The sequence below is a fragment of the Adiantum capillus-veneris genome, chromosome 11 (assembly GCF_014529385.1).
Source record: "Adiantum capillus-veneris isolate H3 chromosome 11, ASM1452938v2, whole genome shotgun sequence".
Lineage (NCBI taxonomy): Eukaryota > Viridiplantae > Streptophyta > Polypodiopsida > Polypodiales > Pteridaceae > Adiantum > Adiantum capillus-veneris.
This window is the reverse complement of record NC_140941.1, coordinates 43,650,179-43,669,386: the sequence shown is the minus strand read 5'-3', so window position 1 is coordinate 43,669,386 and position 19,208 is coordinate 43,650,179.

Below are 19,208 nucleotides of genomic sequence, written 5' to 3'. Positions count from 1 at the left end.
ATCCTTAATTAGTGCTGGTCAAGTCACATGAGCAAGGAGAAGCTCAAGGACACCATCGCCACACACCTCATGAACTCTCACCAAAGAGTGGTCTCAACAAATGAGACTGAGAACCATAATTTCATTTACACATTGCCTTATATTCCTAGGGTAGAAATATGCAATGTCTGGGTGCCCAAGGCCTTTATGGCTCCACAACTTACTCCATCTACAACCTAGCCACACTAACCAACGTATTCTTTGCAGCTTTGAGCTCTCATTGATCCTATAACCCATTATCATTATTACAATGGCTTGAAATAAATCAGGAAATTTCAATACATGGCCACTTCAAAAAATGTGAAAAATATGTAGCCCAATCTTCACTACTTCTTTGTATTCATCATTGATGTACATTGTAAGGCTTGGGCCTTTAGCAACTTTTTTTAGCTGACATCGGCTTAGTTAACATCTGATGACTCAAAACCATTTATAACTTAACGAGAAATGGGTGCGTACAAATGGATACATACTATTTCTTGGGTTCCAAAAAGAGGCTAAATAGTAAATGTCGGGAAATTAGATTGGATGGCAATGTGAAATTGGTAAGCTATTGATACACTCAATTAGACAAAGGGGACCATCAGACCAGCATCAAGTGAGCTCCTCTGTGGATCCTTGACATCACCTCAAGCGGGGGGGACTCACTATAAGTTAAACCTTTCTATTCAATCTGGAGGTGGGTTAGGCACAACAACAAACAGTTGGTTGGACCACTTCAATGGTCCACTTCTTTCTCAGTCCCATGTTTCGAAGTCTCATGACCCTTTGATTCAACTTCTTTCATCTCCACATCAATTGTCTTTCCCTCTTCAATTTCCATACAATCCACCTTATCAATTTGTCTACATGGTAGCGCTAATTGATTCGTTGTATCCATCAACGCCTTTGGTATGTTCATTTCTTCAACAACACTCCCTATTTCTAAGTTCTAAAAAACCATTCTCTTATTAGCAACTTCCTGACTTATTGGAGTCTAATGCACTATACCAGAAAATCTCACAATAGGAGTATGAAAACTTAAGATTTTCCATTCTTCCTTCATGCTCTGCAATTCTGCCAATTTCATCCTCAGCCCTATATTTTTCTTTTCCAGCTTCTCCACTTTCTTATCCAGCTGCTCATTTTCCTTGAATATGTCATAGTCTACATCAGAAATAATTCCCTCTCTCCATTCCCAAAATGGCTTAACAATCATTCCTTCCAGTTGTTCTTTCAATACATGCCATACATTTCTACCTGTCTAAACCAATTGTTCCTGTAACACATCCACTTCAGCATCACTAAGTAAAACCCCCTCAATATCCAAACCCTCCTTTTGAAGAAACTGTTTCTCCATCTGTTCCAATGGTTTGATTCTTTTCTTTAACACTTCATTCTCAGCGACTAACACATTGTTTCCTTCCCCAATTCTTCCAGTTCTTTATTAATAAATTTCTTGGTTCTAGATGACCAATTGTTATTTCTTTACAATCACAGACTTCTTCTTTTCCTCCTTCAGCTTCTTATGAAATTCTATTTTCTCATTTTCATGATCACCTTCCAATTTCCATATTTGCTTCTCCCACTTTTTTGAACTTTGAGCATCTAACAACTCCACACGTTGCTTACAAACCCAATTGGATTGATCCATTACATGACTTCCCAACTTCATAATGCAATCCATAGCCATGCAAGATGTAAAGCTGGACTCTGAAATATCATCTTTCTTCCTCTATCTCTCCTCTAATTCTATGCTCAAAACTTCCTTTGAAGCATCCTGAGCCACTCCTACAATATTTGGAGTAACCTTCTTTTCATCTTCAAACAATTTCTTCTTGCTGGAAAACTTAACCCCCAAATTTGGAATTCCTCCTGAGTTTGCAGTCAAGGATTAACTGAACACATCCCTTTCCTTAGCTATTACCTGCTGCATCTTCTCTCCTTTCTTCTCCACAACATCAACACTCCCCTAAATCATTTCAAAACATGTTTTTACCTCAGGATCTGATTCCTGTTATTCGTTTGTTGGATCCACAATTTGCAATGGCACTAGACCCAAGATGATTGAAAACAATGCTTGAAGATAGGGTCCAATTCTGTACCTATTTGGTGACTTCCTCTTTTCTTTCAATTCAATATCAGCCCCATTAACTTCTCAAATAGGTAGCCTACCCAATTAATTAGAAACCCCCTCTTCGCTACTCTGAGAGGACCATAGGCCTCTTTGGACATGTAGTCAAATTTAAGGAGCAAGTACATCCTTTGCAAATACCACCTCCATTGTACTCCTCTAAACACTTCAATGCCTTTCAACTGATAATAATACCTACTTGTTGTTGGAGCTCCAAGCTCCTTCATTTCAACATCAAAAATTGTATCCACTTTGTAAGTGCCGAGCCTAAGTCAAAATGTAATAGACACCAGGGACTCTGATATCTGCAACTCATTTAGTGTCCTACCCTTAGTACTTCTCACATACTCTAGTTGGGCATTTGCATTCACATTACAACACAAATCATCCTAGGGAAGATTAGCAAACTCCCAAAGTCCAATCAACTTCAACCATACCCGATTATCCTCTTGAGTGAGATCCAAAACATGCTTAAACTCAAACTCAGGCTCTGCCCCTTTTGCTCATGTACTCTTGTTCATCTCTTCCAGAAGATTCTTATCTTGCTCCTTAGTCAAATTCATATGTGCAATTTGAACCATCGTGCTCACTTTTTCTAACCGAGGTGATACTCTTCTGCTAGGCACTCGCATACTCCCCTCAGCATACTCAGACTCTATCTGTGTCATCTGCGCACATAGATCATTAAGGTGCTCAAGCTGTGTAGAATGTATTTTTTGTCTCTCCCACTCAGGTTGACAAGAATACTCAAGATATTTCATACTCTTCACTCTCGTTCTCTTAGTTAAGTACTTTTCATGCATGTGAGATAGGGCCATGTCAATCCACTTCGTACTAGGAGAATAGTGGGTTTCTGCTTTTTTATGCATTCCCTCCTTAAAACACGGTTTATTAAATGACGTAGCCCCATCATATCTTCGATTTGTACATCTCTTAAGTGAATTAACTCCTTGATCCTCAACCACCCAGCACTCTTCCTTGTTTTTAGCACTCTAAATATACTGATCTGAATTTCCACTTCCATGATACCACTCATTCTAAATATACTGATCTGAATTTCCACTTCCATGATACCACTCATTCTGAGTCTGATCTCTAAACTGATTTACCAATCTCCTCTGATGTGAACAATGTCAGGATTAGGAGGTCTTCCAAAAACTTTCTCAGTCTAAAACCATTGATAGAGCCTTTGTACCATACAAATATTCCAATCTGAATGTCCCTTGACCTAGATCCTCAATAATTTCAAAGGGACCTTTGTATCTCAATTTCAATTTTCCGGGATGTGGCCCTCATCTTGAGTTGTAAAGCATAATTGAATTGAATGTTCATGTTCACCCAAGCTTGTCTCCTCCTCTGAATCACTTCAGCAATGTAAGCACTAGCTGTTCTATCCTCTTCCAACTATAACAAATATCTTTTTCTATGTTGAATTGGTTCCTCTCGTGATAACCTGTTCTACATTGAAATTCTCAAATTGGGAACTACAAAATCCATAGGTACCACTGCTTCTAAACCATATACCAATCTGAAAGGTGCCATTCCTATTGTTACCTTATAAGCTGTCCTTAAAGACCACAAACTTGAATCCAACTTTGTATCCCAATCAGTCCAATTTTTTGAAACTATCTTCTTCAAATTTTTGACCAACACTTTATTGGAACTGTCTACCTGACCATTAGCTTGAGGATGGTAAGTGGATGATTTCTTATGCAAAATCATATGTGTTTGAGTTAGTTCTTTAAGAACATGATTCAAAAAGTGACCACCTTGATCACTGACTAACTCTAGTCATGATGTTCTTATACAAAAATTTAGCCACTAAATTTGCTACATTGTCCTTTAATGCCACAGCTTCCACCCACTTGGTGCAATAATCAGTAGCCACCACCAGGATGTACCTATTTATTGTATTCTTTGCCCTTGGTTTGAATGGTCCAACAAAGTCCAAACCCCATTTTTGAAATGGTTCTAGAGGCAACACGGGATTTGAAGGCATCCTATCTGAGTTAGAAGGCTTACCCTCTCTCTGAGATAATACACATTCTTTTGCATAAGTATGAGCATCCTTCGATATTGTTGGCCACCACAACCCTGCCTGAAGAATCTTCCTACTTGTTATTCTCTTGGAAAGTGTCCACCTGCATTTCCATAATGTACTTCTTGCGACACCGCTGTTTGTTCTTCATGAGGAACACACCTCCTAATAATTTGATATATGCCTCTTCTATATAGTGATCCTGTTATCACTAAAAATGGCTTACTTCTTAAAGAAAACTTCCTGCTCTAATCTATTGTAAGAGAATCAAGCATTAGTCTATCAGTCAAAAAGGTTAACATTTGATCATACCAAGAATCTGAAATCAATCCTTTCACACCAAAAAATTCTACATCAGGTAACTCATCTTGAACTCCCAATGTAGGCTCACCGGTGTCTACACTACTCAAAAAATAAGCTATTTCATTTTCCTTCCCAAGTGTATGAACAATAACAAGGTCAAACTCTTGAAGTAGTATTATACACCTTGCCAATCTACGATGCAAATGGGGTTTCTGAATCAAATAGAGCAATGATGGATGATCCACATGAAAACTAATCCTATTTTCCAACAAATAGTGTCTGAATTTGTTTAGAGCATATACCATCCCTAAATTGTCCCTTTCAATGACACTGTAATTTCTTTCTTCTGATGTCATCAACCTTCTAGCATAACAAATTGGTCTATACCACCCTTTTACCGACTGTGTCATAAAGGCTTCTCCTATTCCAATATCAGATGCATCCACAAATACATGAAATGGTAATTGCCGATCAAGAGGTTGAAGAGTTGGTGCCACCACCAACATTTTCTTCTAAATTTGAAAGGTTCTTTCCTGAGAAAGACCCCAAAAATAAGGAACATCTTTCTTTGTCAAGTGACTCAATGGTGCATTGATATCAAACAAATACCTTAAATTGTCTAGCATGAAACTTCACTTGTCCTACAAACCTGCTCGACTGCTTTAGATTGTCAGGAATTGGAACCTTCTAAATTGCCTCGACCTTCTTTGGATCAATAGTTAAACCTTCTTTAGAAATTATGTATCCTAACAATGTTCCCTTTGTGACAACAATAACTAGATTCAAAGATAACCTGAATTGTCTACATCTCTCCAAGCACTTTCAAAGGTGATCCAAATGCTCTGACTTCTTTCCAAACATACTAAACTCATCCAAAAACACCCTCATTAATTATGTAAGATAGGGATCAAACACCTTTCCTACTATATCTGAAAAAGATGAAGGTCCATTCTTCTACCCAAAACTCATCAATGTATACACAAGCATTCTTATACTGATTCTCTAGTGCCATGCTAAGTTGATTATACCCTAAAAACCCATACAAAAAGCTATACATTTCATTTCTAGCAATTAAATCCCGTAATGTATTAGTAAATGGCAATGGAAAGAATCTGATATAGTGGCTGCATTTAGCTTTCTATAATCAACACATACCCTCAATTTGCCATTCGTTTTTGGCACTACCACAATGGGTGATAACCATTTTTCTTCATGAATAGATTTAATAAACCCAACCTGTAGTAACTTGTCCAATTCCTCCTTTATTTTATTTGCATAATTTGGATTCATCCTATACCTTTGTTGTATATAACACGAACTACATCCTCTTTGAGATTTATTTTACGTTGAGCAAACTTAGGATCTATACCCTTCATATTTGAGTAGTCCCAAGCAAAAAAATCCTTAAACTCCATCAAGAGCTTCCCCAATGACTTCACAAATTCTCCCTCTAAATTCTTCCCTATCCTGACCATTTGTGGTTCCTCTTCAGTCCCTAAATTCAGTTCTTGAAGTTGCTCTTTTGATATTCTAGCTGACTTTGACATCTGCACCTCAAACCTCTATTCTTCTACCACAATATCTTCAACCCTTTCCATTTCCTTTTTTATTTCTTGCTCCATCAGCTGCTTCTTTTCCAAAACTGAAAATTCACCCTTAGTGATCACTGTACTCTGCAACACTTGATCTGATTCCCCCTTTAAGTTCATTTTTCAGTCCCTATACTGTCATCACATAGATATCAAATATAGGTTCCACAGAAGGATTTGCTAGCAAAAACTCCTCTTCTTCCAAATCTTCCACTTCAACTGCCAAACTAATAGCTTGTGCCCACAATGGTCTATTTGACTGTTGTAGCTTGACCTCCTTGATCATAGGCAATTTGACCTTCTTCTTACCCCGTTTAATTCTCACCTCATTGGATCCCCAAATTTGTTCTAGCTTTATGTTCCAAACCAAGGTCTATCTAGAAGCATAGGATATTATCATTGTCAAACTCCATCTTTAACACAATATTTTGATCCTTCAATATCCCCACTGGTTGTAATCTTCTCTGATCAGCCGTCTTGACCTGAAATGGAGCAGGTGCCAACTTAGGAGCTCCCAGCTTGTAATACACAAATGCTAGTAAAATATTTACTCCCGATCTCCCATTAAGAAGACTTCTTCTTGCAAACTCAACTTGAATAGTTGGTGCTTTAAGAACGACCTCATCTGGTGGAATTTCTTGAGATACAATGTAAGCTACCTCCAACCCCTCATTAATTTATGCTCCTTGTCCCACATATTTTTAAAACAAAAGTTCTCTGAAATTGGGCACAACTTTCAACAACTGATCTAGTGGAATTTGCACATATGCCTGCATCAACTTCTCTAAGATTTTCTTGATGGAATTCCTTTCTACCATTGGAACTTCAGATTCTGAACTCCATCCACCTTCCTATTACTTATCAACTTCCTTTATAAATGGAGGCAATTCTTGCAGTTTATTAGTCATTGTCTTTCTAGCTGCTTGTTGATCATTCCATGGAATAAGACCTTTCTTCTTAGACCTTGTCATAGTCATAACAGGAACTACGATCCCTTGGTCTTCCACATCTTCAAGAATAATTCCATTTAAACAATCACTTGACCCCCCTTCAAAGACTAGTGCTTTACCTTTCTCCTGAAATTTCTTCAAGTGCTGTCCTGAACTAATTACAAGTAACTGATTCATGTCAATTAAGAACACATTGCTTTGAGTGAATGCTTTAGAGGAAATTTTAGGTTTACCTTATAAGTTCCTGACTAGCCCCCCATATCTCACTATAGGCATGCCTCTTTCTTCTCTCATTTACACCATAACTCATAATTAGGTCCCACCTTATGGCCTTGGTGCAAGACTCTAAATTTTATGAGGGTTTGATTATATGCAAGCCCCCGACCATGCCACGTTGGTCTTGGCATGGGTCTATTACCTTTGAAATTCCCACTGCCTTGATTAATAAGGTATATGTGAGTTGCCTAAACCACATCTTTGCCTTGCCTATTTAGAGAACGAGGCTTTCCCCTATTTCTAGGTGATACCAACAAAATGAGGTCAGATGTCCTTCTCTCTCATGTATATCAGAGAATGGTTTATCCTTGGGCTGAATGCGAGGATAAGCTAAGACCTTAAGTTGCTTCAACAACTGCCCTTCTTCTACTCCCTTTGCCTTCTTTGAATTCCCTTTTTTTCCTTACTAGAGGAAGGTGAATTATGCTTCTTCTTCTTCTCGTCCTCTAAATCTGAATTTGATTCGAAATCCTCTTCTGTATCCAATTCTGACTCTGAACTACTATCTAAATATGAAGAATAACTCTCCTTCTTCTTTCTCCTAGTGAGCTCAAGCCTCTTTCCCACTCTTGTTGCAGCTCTAATCAATATCTGCAACCCATTGGCCAAATCAACATTAGCCATTGTTGCCTTGTTGATATCTGATCTTAGACCCCTGAGAAAAACCCTGCCAATGTTTCCACTACTGGTCTGTCTATTCCTTGCAACCTTCCTATCATTACCCTAAATTATTGATCAAAATCCTCAACTGATATATTTCCCTGCTTCATTTTCTTTAATTTTTTCAAAACATCATTGGGTGTCTTCTCCTCTCTAAATCTAGATAAGAAGGTGTCAATTAATGCATCAAATTTAGCAAAGTGACCAGCCCCATTTCTTAGCCCTTCCTTCCAATGTTGCAACAGATTGTGATAACTTTATTGCATCCCAGTACATCCCATGATATCCACTAGCCGCCCATCTGGTCTAGAATTGAGCAACATGGCAGTCAGGGTCCTCATTGGACTTCCCTTTAGACTTTGATTCCTTAATTGTCGAATTGGCTCATTGGACTACTGGGTTTGGGTTCCCTAACATAACTAGTGGTCTTCGTTGCCTTACCCCCAATGGATTAAATTGAAACTTCCTTCTAGCTCTTAGAGAAAATAATGCACCCAAAATTGCTTCAGAGGACAAAGGACTTACCACATGCTGATTTTGATTGGATGTTGATGGCACCCCTTGTTCCTCATTCTAAATTTCTCTTTAATAATCTTTTTGTCCCCTCTTTTACTACAATTGAGTCCTCATAATCAAACTATGAAGTGGAGATTTCTTCAACCTCATCATATTGAAATGGATCAGGCTGTACATGCCCTTCATGACGTGGAATGGGTGTTGCTCTAGTACTTGCTACCTGAGAAAAGTGACTCTTCTACCTAGTGAAATATGTTACCATATACATGTGGTAGTGATGTGTGTGAACACACTAGGACCGTCGGGGCATTTTTTCCCTCTTTAGGAGGTTTTTTCCTCCGTGTATTGTATATATGCCCATCACTCTAGGGCTATCTATCTTTCCATTGCACACTAAGTAATATACTCTCACTTATGTTCCCTGATCTTCCTTCATCTTCTCCAAGCTGTGTGTGTTTTCCTGCAACCCTAATTCCAACAATTAGTGTCAGAGTACGTTGCGTCCTCTCGGTCTTAGTCGCCAGCAGCTCTAGCACATGCCTGCTCACTTTCTCCAATTTTTGTAAGCTTTGGCTAGCATTCGTAGGTCGACAAAAATTTCAAGCTCATTTCGACCTCTGTTTCTACTACAGGCAGGTCTGTAGAGGCCATTTTGTCATTTTGTGTAGAATTTCTATCAACAACAATTACTGCATAACAGATCCCATATAGTCAATTGCGGGTTGTGCTATATATCATGTTCTTGTCTCACTTAGTTTCTTCTTATTGGGGTAGTTATCACATCAAGTGTACGTATTTTCCATGGCTGACAACAACACAAATGTGTTCAAGATGTTTGCTGCTGAGGAAAAATTGGATGGGAACAATAACCCTATGTGGGTTTACATGATGCAACATGTTCTTGTATCAAAGGGCGTCTGGAATATTGTGTAGGGCCTTGATGTACATCGTGGTTCTAAGGATGTAGGCATTGTTGAGGATGTTGCAGTCCTTGCCGCAAGGATTAATGCTATTAGATTTGTTTTGCCTACGGCAGAACAAGCTCATGCATTGATTGTGTTTTCTGTGTAGCACACCACTACTCCTCACATTCGTTTAGTGAAATATGCAAGACAGGCTTGGGATATCTAGCAGGTCTTTATGCAAGCCGCAAAATGAAGCTAAAATTGCTTTACTGCAAAAAGAGTTGGAATCGAAGATTATGCATGAGAAAGATGATATGGACACTTTCCTTGCTGGTGTCAAGAATATCAATGAGCAACTTATTTTTGCAAGTGAAGTCATTTCAAAGAGTATGCCTTACTAGATTCTTACCAGACTTTTGCTAGTACTTGAGACTTATGACACAAGGAAATTCTAAAGTTGTCAAGTTTGTGTAGACATGTAGTAGTGTTAGTGTGTATACGTGCTTCACCAGGGGCACTTTTCTCCCACTGGGTTTTTCCCCCTGGACATCCGGTGTGAAAGGACACCTTATCTCTTAGGGTTTCATATAAGCTTTGTTGCTCTGAGTTTGTATATATTATTATTCCAATACAGAGAGAGAGACTACAGAGATCTCGTACGCAAGCTCTGTGTCTTCTCCTTCTCCATCTTCTTCCTACTCTGAGTTTCTGTCTTCCTTGTGTTTCCTATTTCATCATCTTCAACAATTGGTATCAGAGCGAGGTGATTTCCAGAGCCTCTACTTGCGTTTTCGCGTCCGCGCGCGCAATTGCAGTTTTCAGGCAGTTTTCGGAAAATTTGCTCGTGGGAGCATCCTCGACGTTCCGGGTGTATTCTGAATAGATGACCTGGGGTTTTACCCCCCTTTCGAAGCCGTTCGAGCCCTCAAAATTTTGTTCTGAGCAGCGTAGCAGAAGTTACTTTTCGGAGGCGTTTAGATCAAGAGGGTGTGCTTTTTGACAGATTTTCTTCAGGTAAACAGTTCTTTTGGGAAGCAGCTTGTCTTAGCTTTGTGCTGAGATTTTGTGTAGAGTTTTGCTTGGATTGGAGAGGAGATTTGTGAATCTCTTGGAGGTTCTTTTGCTCTCTTGTGTGCATCTACAGTATGGCTCAATCTACGGAGAAAGAGATTTTTGGTGCGTTTACATTCGGAGACAAATTGGATGGTACCAACTATTCTCTTTGGTCTTTTATGGCCAAAAATATTTTGGTTGGTAAAGGATTGTGGGATTATGTATCTGGAGATGAAGTTCGTCCAGGTAGCATTGCACCTACCACGCCTGGTCGTGGTGCAGCTGTTGGTGCAGGACCCTGACAAGTCACTCCAGAGCAAAAGAGATGGGATACTAAAGATGCACAGGCTATGGCTGTGATTGCCTTAACCATAAAGAGGACAATCACACCACATATCAGATCTTGCAGAACTTCTGAGGATGCTTGGAACACTCTGCAAGCTATGTTTGGAGGAAGAAACGCTGCCAGAATAGAGTTTTTGAAGAAACAACTTGACAAAATACAGATGGACGAAGGTGACGATATTGTTGAGCATCTTACAAAAATCAGGGATCTTAAAGAGCAATTGCTTAGCATTGATGAAGTGATTCCATAGAAGGACTTGGTTTCCAAAACACTCAATTCACTACCACCATCTTATTTGACTTTTCAGACTTCTTTGACTCTGTCTTTCCGAGCTAATCCTGACCCTCTTCATTTTGAAGAGTTAGTGGCTTTGCTATTGCAGGAGGATCAATCACGTAAGAACAAGTCTTTACAGGTGGATGGTATGGATCATGCTCTTGTTGTACAGAACAAAAAAAAGGGTAAAGAGAGTGCTCATCACTCCAAGTCTAGTGCAGGACAATCTTCAGAGAAGTCTAAAGGTGATTCCGACAAGTCCAAGAAGAAAGGTAAATGTCACTACTGCAAGAAACCTGGTCACTACATTAGTGAGTGTAAAAAGTGAATTGCTAAAGAAAAGAAGAAAGAGTCAAGTTTGGTTGTTTCAGCTTCTGGTGATTCTTCTACAGCTAAAGAAGAGTCTGCAAACTTTGTGCAGGATTCTTATGCTTTTGTAGTATGTTCAGATTTTTCTGCTTACAGTGTTGACAAGACACAAATGATTTGGTACTTTGATAGTGGTGCATCCAGGCATATTACTTCAAGGAAGGATTTGTTTTGTTCATTGGATGCAGCTCCAGCAGGAAAGAAGGTGACATGTGCAAATAATGCTTCTTATCCAATCAAAGGCGTTGGTAAGATTTTGATTACCATTTCAGATGGTTCAGATTTATGCTTGCCAGATGTCTTATATGTTCCAGGGATCAAGAAGAATTTGTTGTCTGTATCCTCTCTTGCAAAAAATGGTCTTCGGGTCATTTTTGAGGATGACATATGTATTGTACGAGATCGAGAGAATGGTTATTCTCTTATCACTACAGGTACGCTGGAAAATGGACTATTTGTGCTAGATCGTAATGAAAAGCAGATTCAGGTATGTATTGTAGAAACAAAGACTCAGGCCATGCAGGATGCTGAGTTGTGGCATGCTAGATTTGGGCATGTTGGTTATGGCACTTTGATGACTTTACAACGTCATAATATGGTGCATGATTTGTCTTTATTGGAGATGCCACCAAGACATGTATGTGAAGGTTGCGTTCTTGGAAAGATGCATAGATTTGCATTTTCGCAAGATGGTTCAGTTAGAGCGACACGAAAGTTGCAGCTTGTACACAGTGATGTATGTGGTCCTATGAGGACGCCATCTATAGGAAAAAGCCTTTATTTTGTGACCTTCATTGATGACTTTTCCAGGTTTTGTTGGGTGTATCCACTCAAAGCAAAGTCAGATGTGTTTGCAGTTTTTCAACATTATGTCTCCATGGTTGAAAATGAAACTGGTTGCAAAGTACAGACTCTTCGTACCGATCGAGGAGGTGAATACATGTCAGGTGTATTTAAGGATTTTTTGGGAAAGAAAGGCATTAAACACCAATGCACTATGCCATACACACCACAACAAAATGGTGTTGTAGAAAGGAAGAACAGGTCTTTAATGGAGACGGCTAGATGTATGCTCAAGGCTAAGAGTTTGCCTTATAAGCTATGGATGGAGGCAGTTGCGTGTGCAACACATGTTTTGAACAGGTGTCCTACTCGTGCCTTGAAGACCATTACTGCATATGAAGCTTGGTATGACAAAAAACCTTCAGTCAGTTATCTTCGTGTTTTTGGTTGTCTTGCTTATGCTCACATCCCTCAGCAGTTACGTGGGAAGCTTGATGATAAGTCAATCAAATGTATATTTGTGGGGTACAGTAGTGGAAGTAAAGGTTATAGACTTTACAATCCTGCTACAAACAAGATTTTTGAAAGTCGTGATGTAATTTTTGCAGAAACTACTGCTCAACCTATGGTTGCCTTTGATGTACCTCATATGTAGACACATGATGTATTTGAAGGTTTGCTTCCTTCTTTTGTGGAGAATCAAGAATCACAACAGGTTGATAATCTTGATCAATCTTTTGATCAGCATGTGACACCTCATGATGTAGAGGAAATTGTGCGTGAAGAGCAAGAAGTTCTCAGGGAAGAAAGAACCTTGCCTAAATGGGTTCAGAAAACTTTGCGGGATAGCAAGTTGGATGCACCGTTGCCACGAAAAACACGTGCTGGTACTACTTTTGGCAGAGAGCAAGTAGATTTGGCTTGCTTTAGAACTCTTTGTGATGCAGATGAGCCTGATTCATTTGAACAAGCTTTAGAGTGTGTTCAGTGGAAAGATGCTATGCAACAAGAAATTGATTCTATTCATAAGAATCATACATGGGATCTAGTGGACTTGCCTATAGGTAAAAAGCCTATTGGTACAAAGTGGGTTTTTAAGGTAAAAAGGAAACAAGATGGTACTGTTGACAGGTACAAAGCAAGGCTTGTGGCAAAAGGCTATGCGCAACAGAAAGGCATAGATTATGATGAAACCTTTGCTCCTACTTCTCGTGCATCCACAGTTAGATCACTAGTTGCAATTACTGCTCATCATGGTTGGAAAGTTCATCAGTTGGATATCAAAATTGCTTTTTTGAATGGTGATTTGCAGGAAGAAGTTTATGTAAGTCAACCAAGTGGTTTTGTTGTAAAAGGTCAAGAGAAAAAGGTATGTAGATTGCGTAAAGCTTTGTATGGTCTCAAACAGGCTCCAAGAGCATGGTATGAGAAGATACATACTTATTTGATGGGCCAGGGATTTCAGAATAGTCCAACAGAAAGTACTTTGTATGTCAAAAAGAGAGATGGAGTTCTCATTATGCTAACACTTTATGTGGATGATATGCTTCTTACAGGCAATAATGCAAATGAAATTGAAGCGTTTAAAGATGCTTTGAGAAAAACCTTTGAGATGTCTGATCTTGGTTTGCTACATTATTACTTGGGTATTCAGTTTGTGCAATCAGAGGATGGCATATACATGTTGCAGGCAAAATATTTGCATAAAATTTTGGACAAGTTTGGTATGAAAAATTGTAAGCCAATCTCTACACCCGTAGAAAGTGGATCAAAGTTGAGCATGCATGATGCTGGAGAAACTTTTGATGTACATACTTATGCAGTAGCGGTTGGTTGCTTGATATATTTGGCAGGCAACACTCGTCCAGACATTCAATTTGGGGTTTCACAAGCAAGCAGATTTATGCACAGCCCAGGTATGCATCATTGGCAGGCTGTGAAGCGCATACTTCGTTACCTTTCAGGTACCCCTAATCTTGCCATGTTCTTTCCAAGGGGGGATATGTATGGAAAGCACAGTTCTATGCAGCTTCTTGGTTACAGCGATTCAGATTGGGCTGGTGATTTTGACACACGACATTCCACAAGTGGCAATTGTTTTTTCTTGGGAAATGCATGTATATCTTGGCTAAGCAAGAAGCAACCCACAGTGGCTACATCAACTTGTGAACCTGAGTACAGGGCAGCTTTCACGGCAACAGTTGATTGTGTATGGATACGCAGGTTATTGGCAGATCTTTGTGAGTGTCAACAGGCACCCACTACCATTTTCACTGACAGTCAGAGTGCTATGGCAGTTGCAAGGAATCCAGTATTTCATGCAAGAACAAAGCACATAGAGGTTCACTACCACTATGTCAGGGAAAGGCTACATGCAGGGGAGATCACACTAACTTACTGTCCTACACAGGATAACATTGCAGATCTATTTACGAAGGCGTTATCACGAGAAAAGTTTGAAGCTTTCCGAAAAGCTTTGGGCTTACTCTCATACACATGATGATCTGCTACCTTGTACGGATTCACACTATCACTACAGGGGGGATTTGTAGACATGTAGTAGTGTTAGTGTGTATACGCGCTTCACCAGGGGCACTTTTCTCCCATTGGGTTTTTCCCCCTGGACATCCGGTGTGAAAGGACACCTTATCTCTTAGGGTTTCATATAAGCTTTGTTGCTCTGAGTTTGTATATACTATTATTCCAATATAGAGAGAGAGACTACAGAGATCTCGTACGCAAGCTCTGTGTCTTCTCCTTCTCCATCTTCTTCCTACTCTGAGTTGCTGTCTTCCTTGTGTTTCCTGTTTCATCATCTTCAACAGTTTGATACATTATGCACATTGTTGTTTTTGCAAGAGTCACTTTCTAGAAAAAATAGGACTAGTAAATGTGCAGTTGAACATGCTTTTATTGCTTCTTATAGAAAGGGTGGTAACAGCAATGCAGCCACTTTTTATTGTTCTGCTACTACGAGTGGCAAAATTTTTGTTCCTAATGCTTCTACTGGCAGCAACTCGTTTGAAAATTCTAGTGATAATGGAAAAAAGAAGATGCACTGCCATTATTGTAAATCTAATGACTACTTGATCAAGCACTGTCCTAAATTGAAGGCCAAAGAGGCTAAGAAGAAAGAGGGTGGTTCCACTGCAAATGCTAGTTCCACTACAAATGTAGCCATCGTTAAGTCTTCTGTGAAAGGAACTGTGATGCTGATGTTGATGCAGAATGGGATTTTCGTGTAGAGTGCACTTACAATCCTATTGTCCATGATCCATGCATGTCAATTGCTGCAAATTCACATGTGTTGTATTTTGACAGTGGTGCTACAAAGCACATTACCTCACATCGTGAATTGTTCACCTCTCTTGAGTCTTTCCCTCATGGGAATTCAGTCACATGTGCCAACAATGCCTCTTATCCAGTTCAAGGGGTTGGAAAGATTTTGCTCAATGCTACAAATGACAGTTCTTTCACACTTGTTGATACACTTGATGTACCTGGGATCCAAAAGAATCTTTTGTCTATAACTGCACTTGCTACACTTGGACTAGTAGTCAAATTTGTGGATAACAGATGTACAGTTCATGATCTTAGTTTTGGTGATGAAATTGTTGTATCTGGTCTTTTGTGGTGTGGGCTGTATAAGCTCACTTTGTATGACAAGTGTGGAAAAAATTTTGCAAATGTAGTTGCAGATTCAAGGGCTGTTTCAGATGCAAAACTGTCACATGCACGTTTTGGGCATCTAAATTTTGCCAGTTTGCTGCGTTTGCAAAAATCTGATGTGGTTGCTTCTTCGCCGCCTCTTGAAGCACCTGTAAAGCATGTTTGTCAAGGATGTATTGTGGGTAAGATACAACGTTCAAAGTTTCCAAAGGATGGTTCAGTTAGGGCCACATGTAGGTTGCAGCTTGTACATAGTGATGTTTGTGGGCCCATGCAAACTCCGTCCTTGGGAAATTACCTTTACTTTGTGCCTTTCATTGATGATTACTCCAGGCATGCATGGGTATTTCCGCTTAAAGCGAAGTCCGAAGTTTTTATGTGCTTCAAACAATTTTTCGCTATGGCTGAAAATGTCTCAAAATGTACTATGGACACCCTCCGTTTCGATTAAGGGGGGGAGTATATGTGTCATGAAATTAATGCATTTTTGGCTAGTCGTGGGATAAAACACCAACGTATAGTGTCTTATACACCTCAACAAAATGGTGTTGCTAAGAGAAAAAACAGGTCACTTATAGAAATGGCACGATGTATGGTCAAAAGTCAAGCTTTGTAGCTTTTTATTTTGGCTTGAGGCCATCATGTGTGCCACTTATGTACTTAACAGGTGTCCTAGGAATGCTTTGTAGTCTACTGCTCCATATGAAGCATGGCATGATAGAAAGCCTTCTATTGAGCACATGCGTGTTTTTGGTTGTTTGGCATATGCTTTGGTGCCACAAACACAACGCAGAAAAGTGGATGATAAGGCTGTCAAATGTTTTTTTGTTGGTTATAGTGATGAAATAAAATGTTATAGGTTGTTTCATACGCAAACAAAGCGTATTTTGGTTTCACATGATGTAGAGACAGTAGTGTAAGCTCACAAGGCATTTATGACACTTTGTTGCATCTTTTTAGTGGTGGAAGTTCGATTATAAATTCTAATGAGACAAATGTACAGCCTATGGGGGTTTCCAAAAATGTTACAACTCAGTCTATTACTGATGCAGATGTACATGAAGTACTTGATGAGGAAAGGGCTGAAAATGAGCAGGCTAGAGGTATGCCAAAATGACTGATGCATACATTGCTTGATAGTAAATTGGATGCACCTTTTTCTAGTTGCTCGTTCATGTTATGGCCATGCATCTCATGCATCAAATTGTTATGCTTTGGCTGTGTCTAGCTTACATGATGTTGTGGACATTATGTGATTTGACCCCTGACAAAAAGGCCATTGGTAGGAAGTGGGTTTACAAGTTGGTATGAAGTTGGTTGTGTCTAGCTTACATGATGTTGTGGACATTATGTGATTTTCCCCCTGACAAAAAGGCCATTGGTACGAAGTGGGTTTACAAGTTGAAACGCAAGACAGATGGTGAGATCGATTGCCATAAGGCTCGACTTGCTGCAAAGGGTTATGCATAACAAAAAGGCATAGATTATGAAGAGACTTTTTCTCCCACTTGTCGTATGACTACTGTGCATTTTCTATGTGCATTGGCAACTCATTTTGGTTGGGATGTACATCATGAATGAGAAATTCTTACTGCTTTCTTGAATGGTGACATATTTGAGGAATTTTATGTAACACAGCCTCACGGTTTTGTCAAGAAAGGCTTTGTATGGGTTGAAGCAATCTCCTCGTGCATGCTATGAGAAAGCTGACACTCATTTGGTCAAATGAGGTTTTTGTAACAGTCTAACAGAAAGCACAATATATGTAAAGCGTAAGGGTGATGTACTTCTCATTGCGATTCTTTATGTAGACGATTTGTTGACCACTGGACCAAATGAGAGACATATTTCTGAATTTAAGGCTGATTTGAATGGTACTTTCAAGATGAAAAATTTGGGGTTGTTGCTTCATTACTTGCGTATACAGTTTAAGCAGTGTGATGGTGGTATTGCCTTGTGTCACAAAAGCTACATAAAGACATTGCTATGTAATTTTGGACTTGAGGATTGCAAACCTATTGCCACTCCCATGGAAACAGGTTTAAAATTGAGTCTTCATGATGTTGGTGATCCTGAAGATGTCACTCTTTACCAAACTGCTATTGGATGCCTCTTTTACGTTGGTGCAGTCAAAGTTGGTCTGAGATAGAAGATGGTCAATGCCAGGCAGAGGCAGCATGTGAGTGCAGTGCAGAAGGCTAGGGCAGGTACCAAAGCCCTAGGTAGCCCAAGGATAGCGCAGGTGTATGCTCGAAGCGGTTCTTTAGTCCAAAGGTGTGTTGCAAAGAGCCAAGTAGCTTGGTGGCCTTTTTTGCCCGAGATGTGGGTTTAATGTGCTAGAATGTGGTGTTCAGTGTGCTCTAGAAGCCGGTTCAGACGGCTTGTCAAACAGAGCCGCGGTCCTCAAGATATTGCGGTTTAAAGTTGAAGTGTGTAGCGGATCCCCGACGGACAGGGCAGCTGGGGACAGATGGCCTGGCTTGGGGTCAGTATATACATGTGTAGTGCTCAAGTTACAGATCTTTTCAAAATGCAAATCGGAGCTCTGGTGAGCAAGATATGATCAGTTGAAGATTTTTCGAGGGTCGGGTCTGATCCCACTTGGTCGCATTGGGGGACGTGTGATCTGGCACTTCTTGAGCCTCGACAGGATTCTAGAGGGTAGCATGCATCATGTGGAGCTGGCATGAATCGACTGCACATCAATCGGACACTTGGTCAGCTAGATGCGGCAGGACGAAGTCAGGAGGTAATGCTAGGAGGAAAGTAGCAGGTGATTTTTAGCTTTTTTGGGGGCCATGGAGTACAGGCTTGGGGATCTCAAGAGGGAGCAAGAGGTAGATGATTTGAAGATGAAAACGGTGATTTTCATACGGGTTCCAAAGCCGGTGCATAGGCTAACTGAGCCGGGCATGGCAGAGTACCTAATGCAAGCCAAAAAAAAAGAGGTTTGTTTTAGCTTTTTCTGGTTTTTGAGGCCTTGGAGGCCGTTCAAGCATGAGCTGCCACGTGGCGGGGGATCATCCCACATACACAAGGGGACTGCGCGGACGCAGGGCATATATCCAGCATTGCGAGTCCCATCAGGAGCTTGAGGTTAAGAAATAGGAGCTCCCCTTGAGCGTGGCTATGGCGTTCTGGTGGCCGGCGGTTTTGGCGGTGGTCGGCGAGGCGGGGCGGCGTAGAAGCGCACGTGCGTGGCGGTGAGAAGGCGCGGTGCGCCCAGGTAATTTGATGGCATGGTGGGGCCATAAGGCATCGTGCCGGTGCCCACTAGGGCTGGTCTTTTGAAGGGAGACCCCCCCCCCCCCCCAACAGCGACA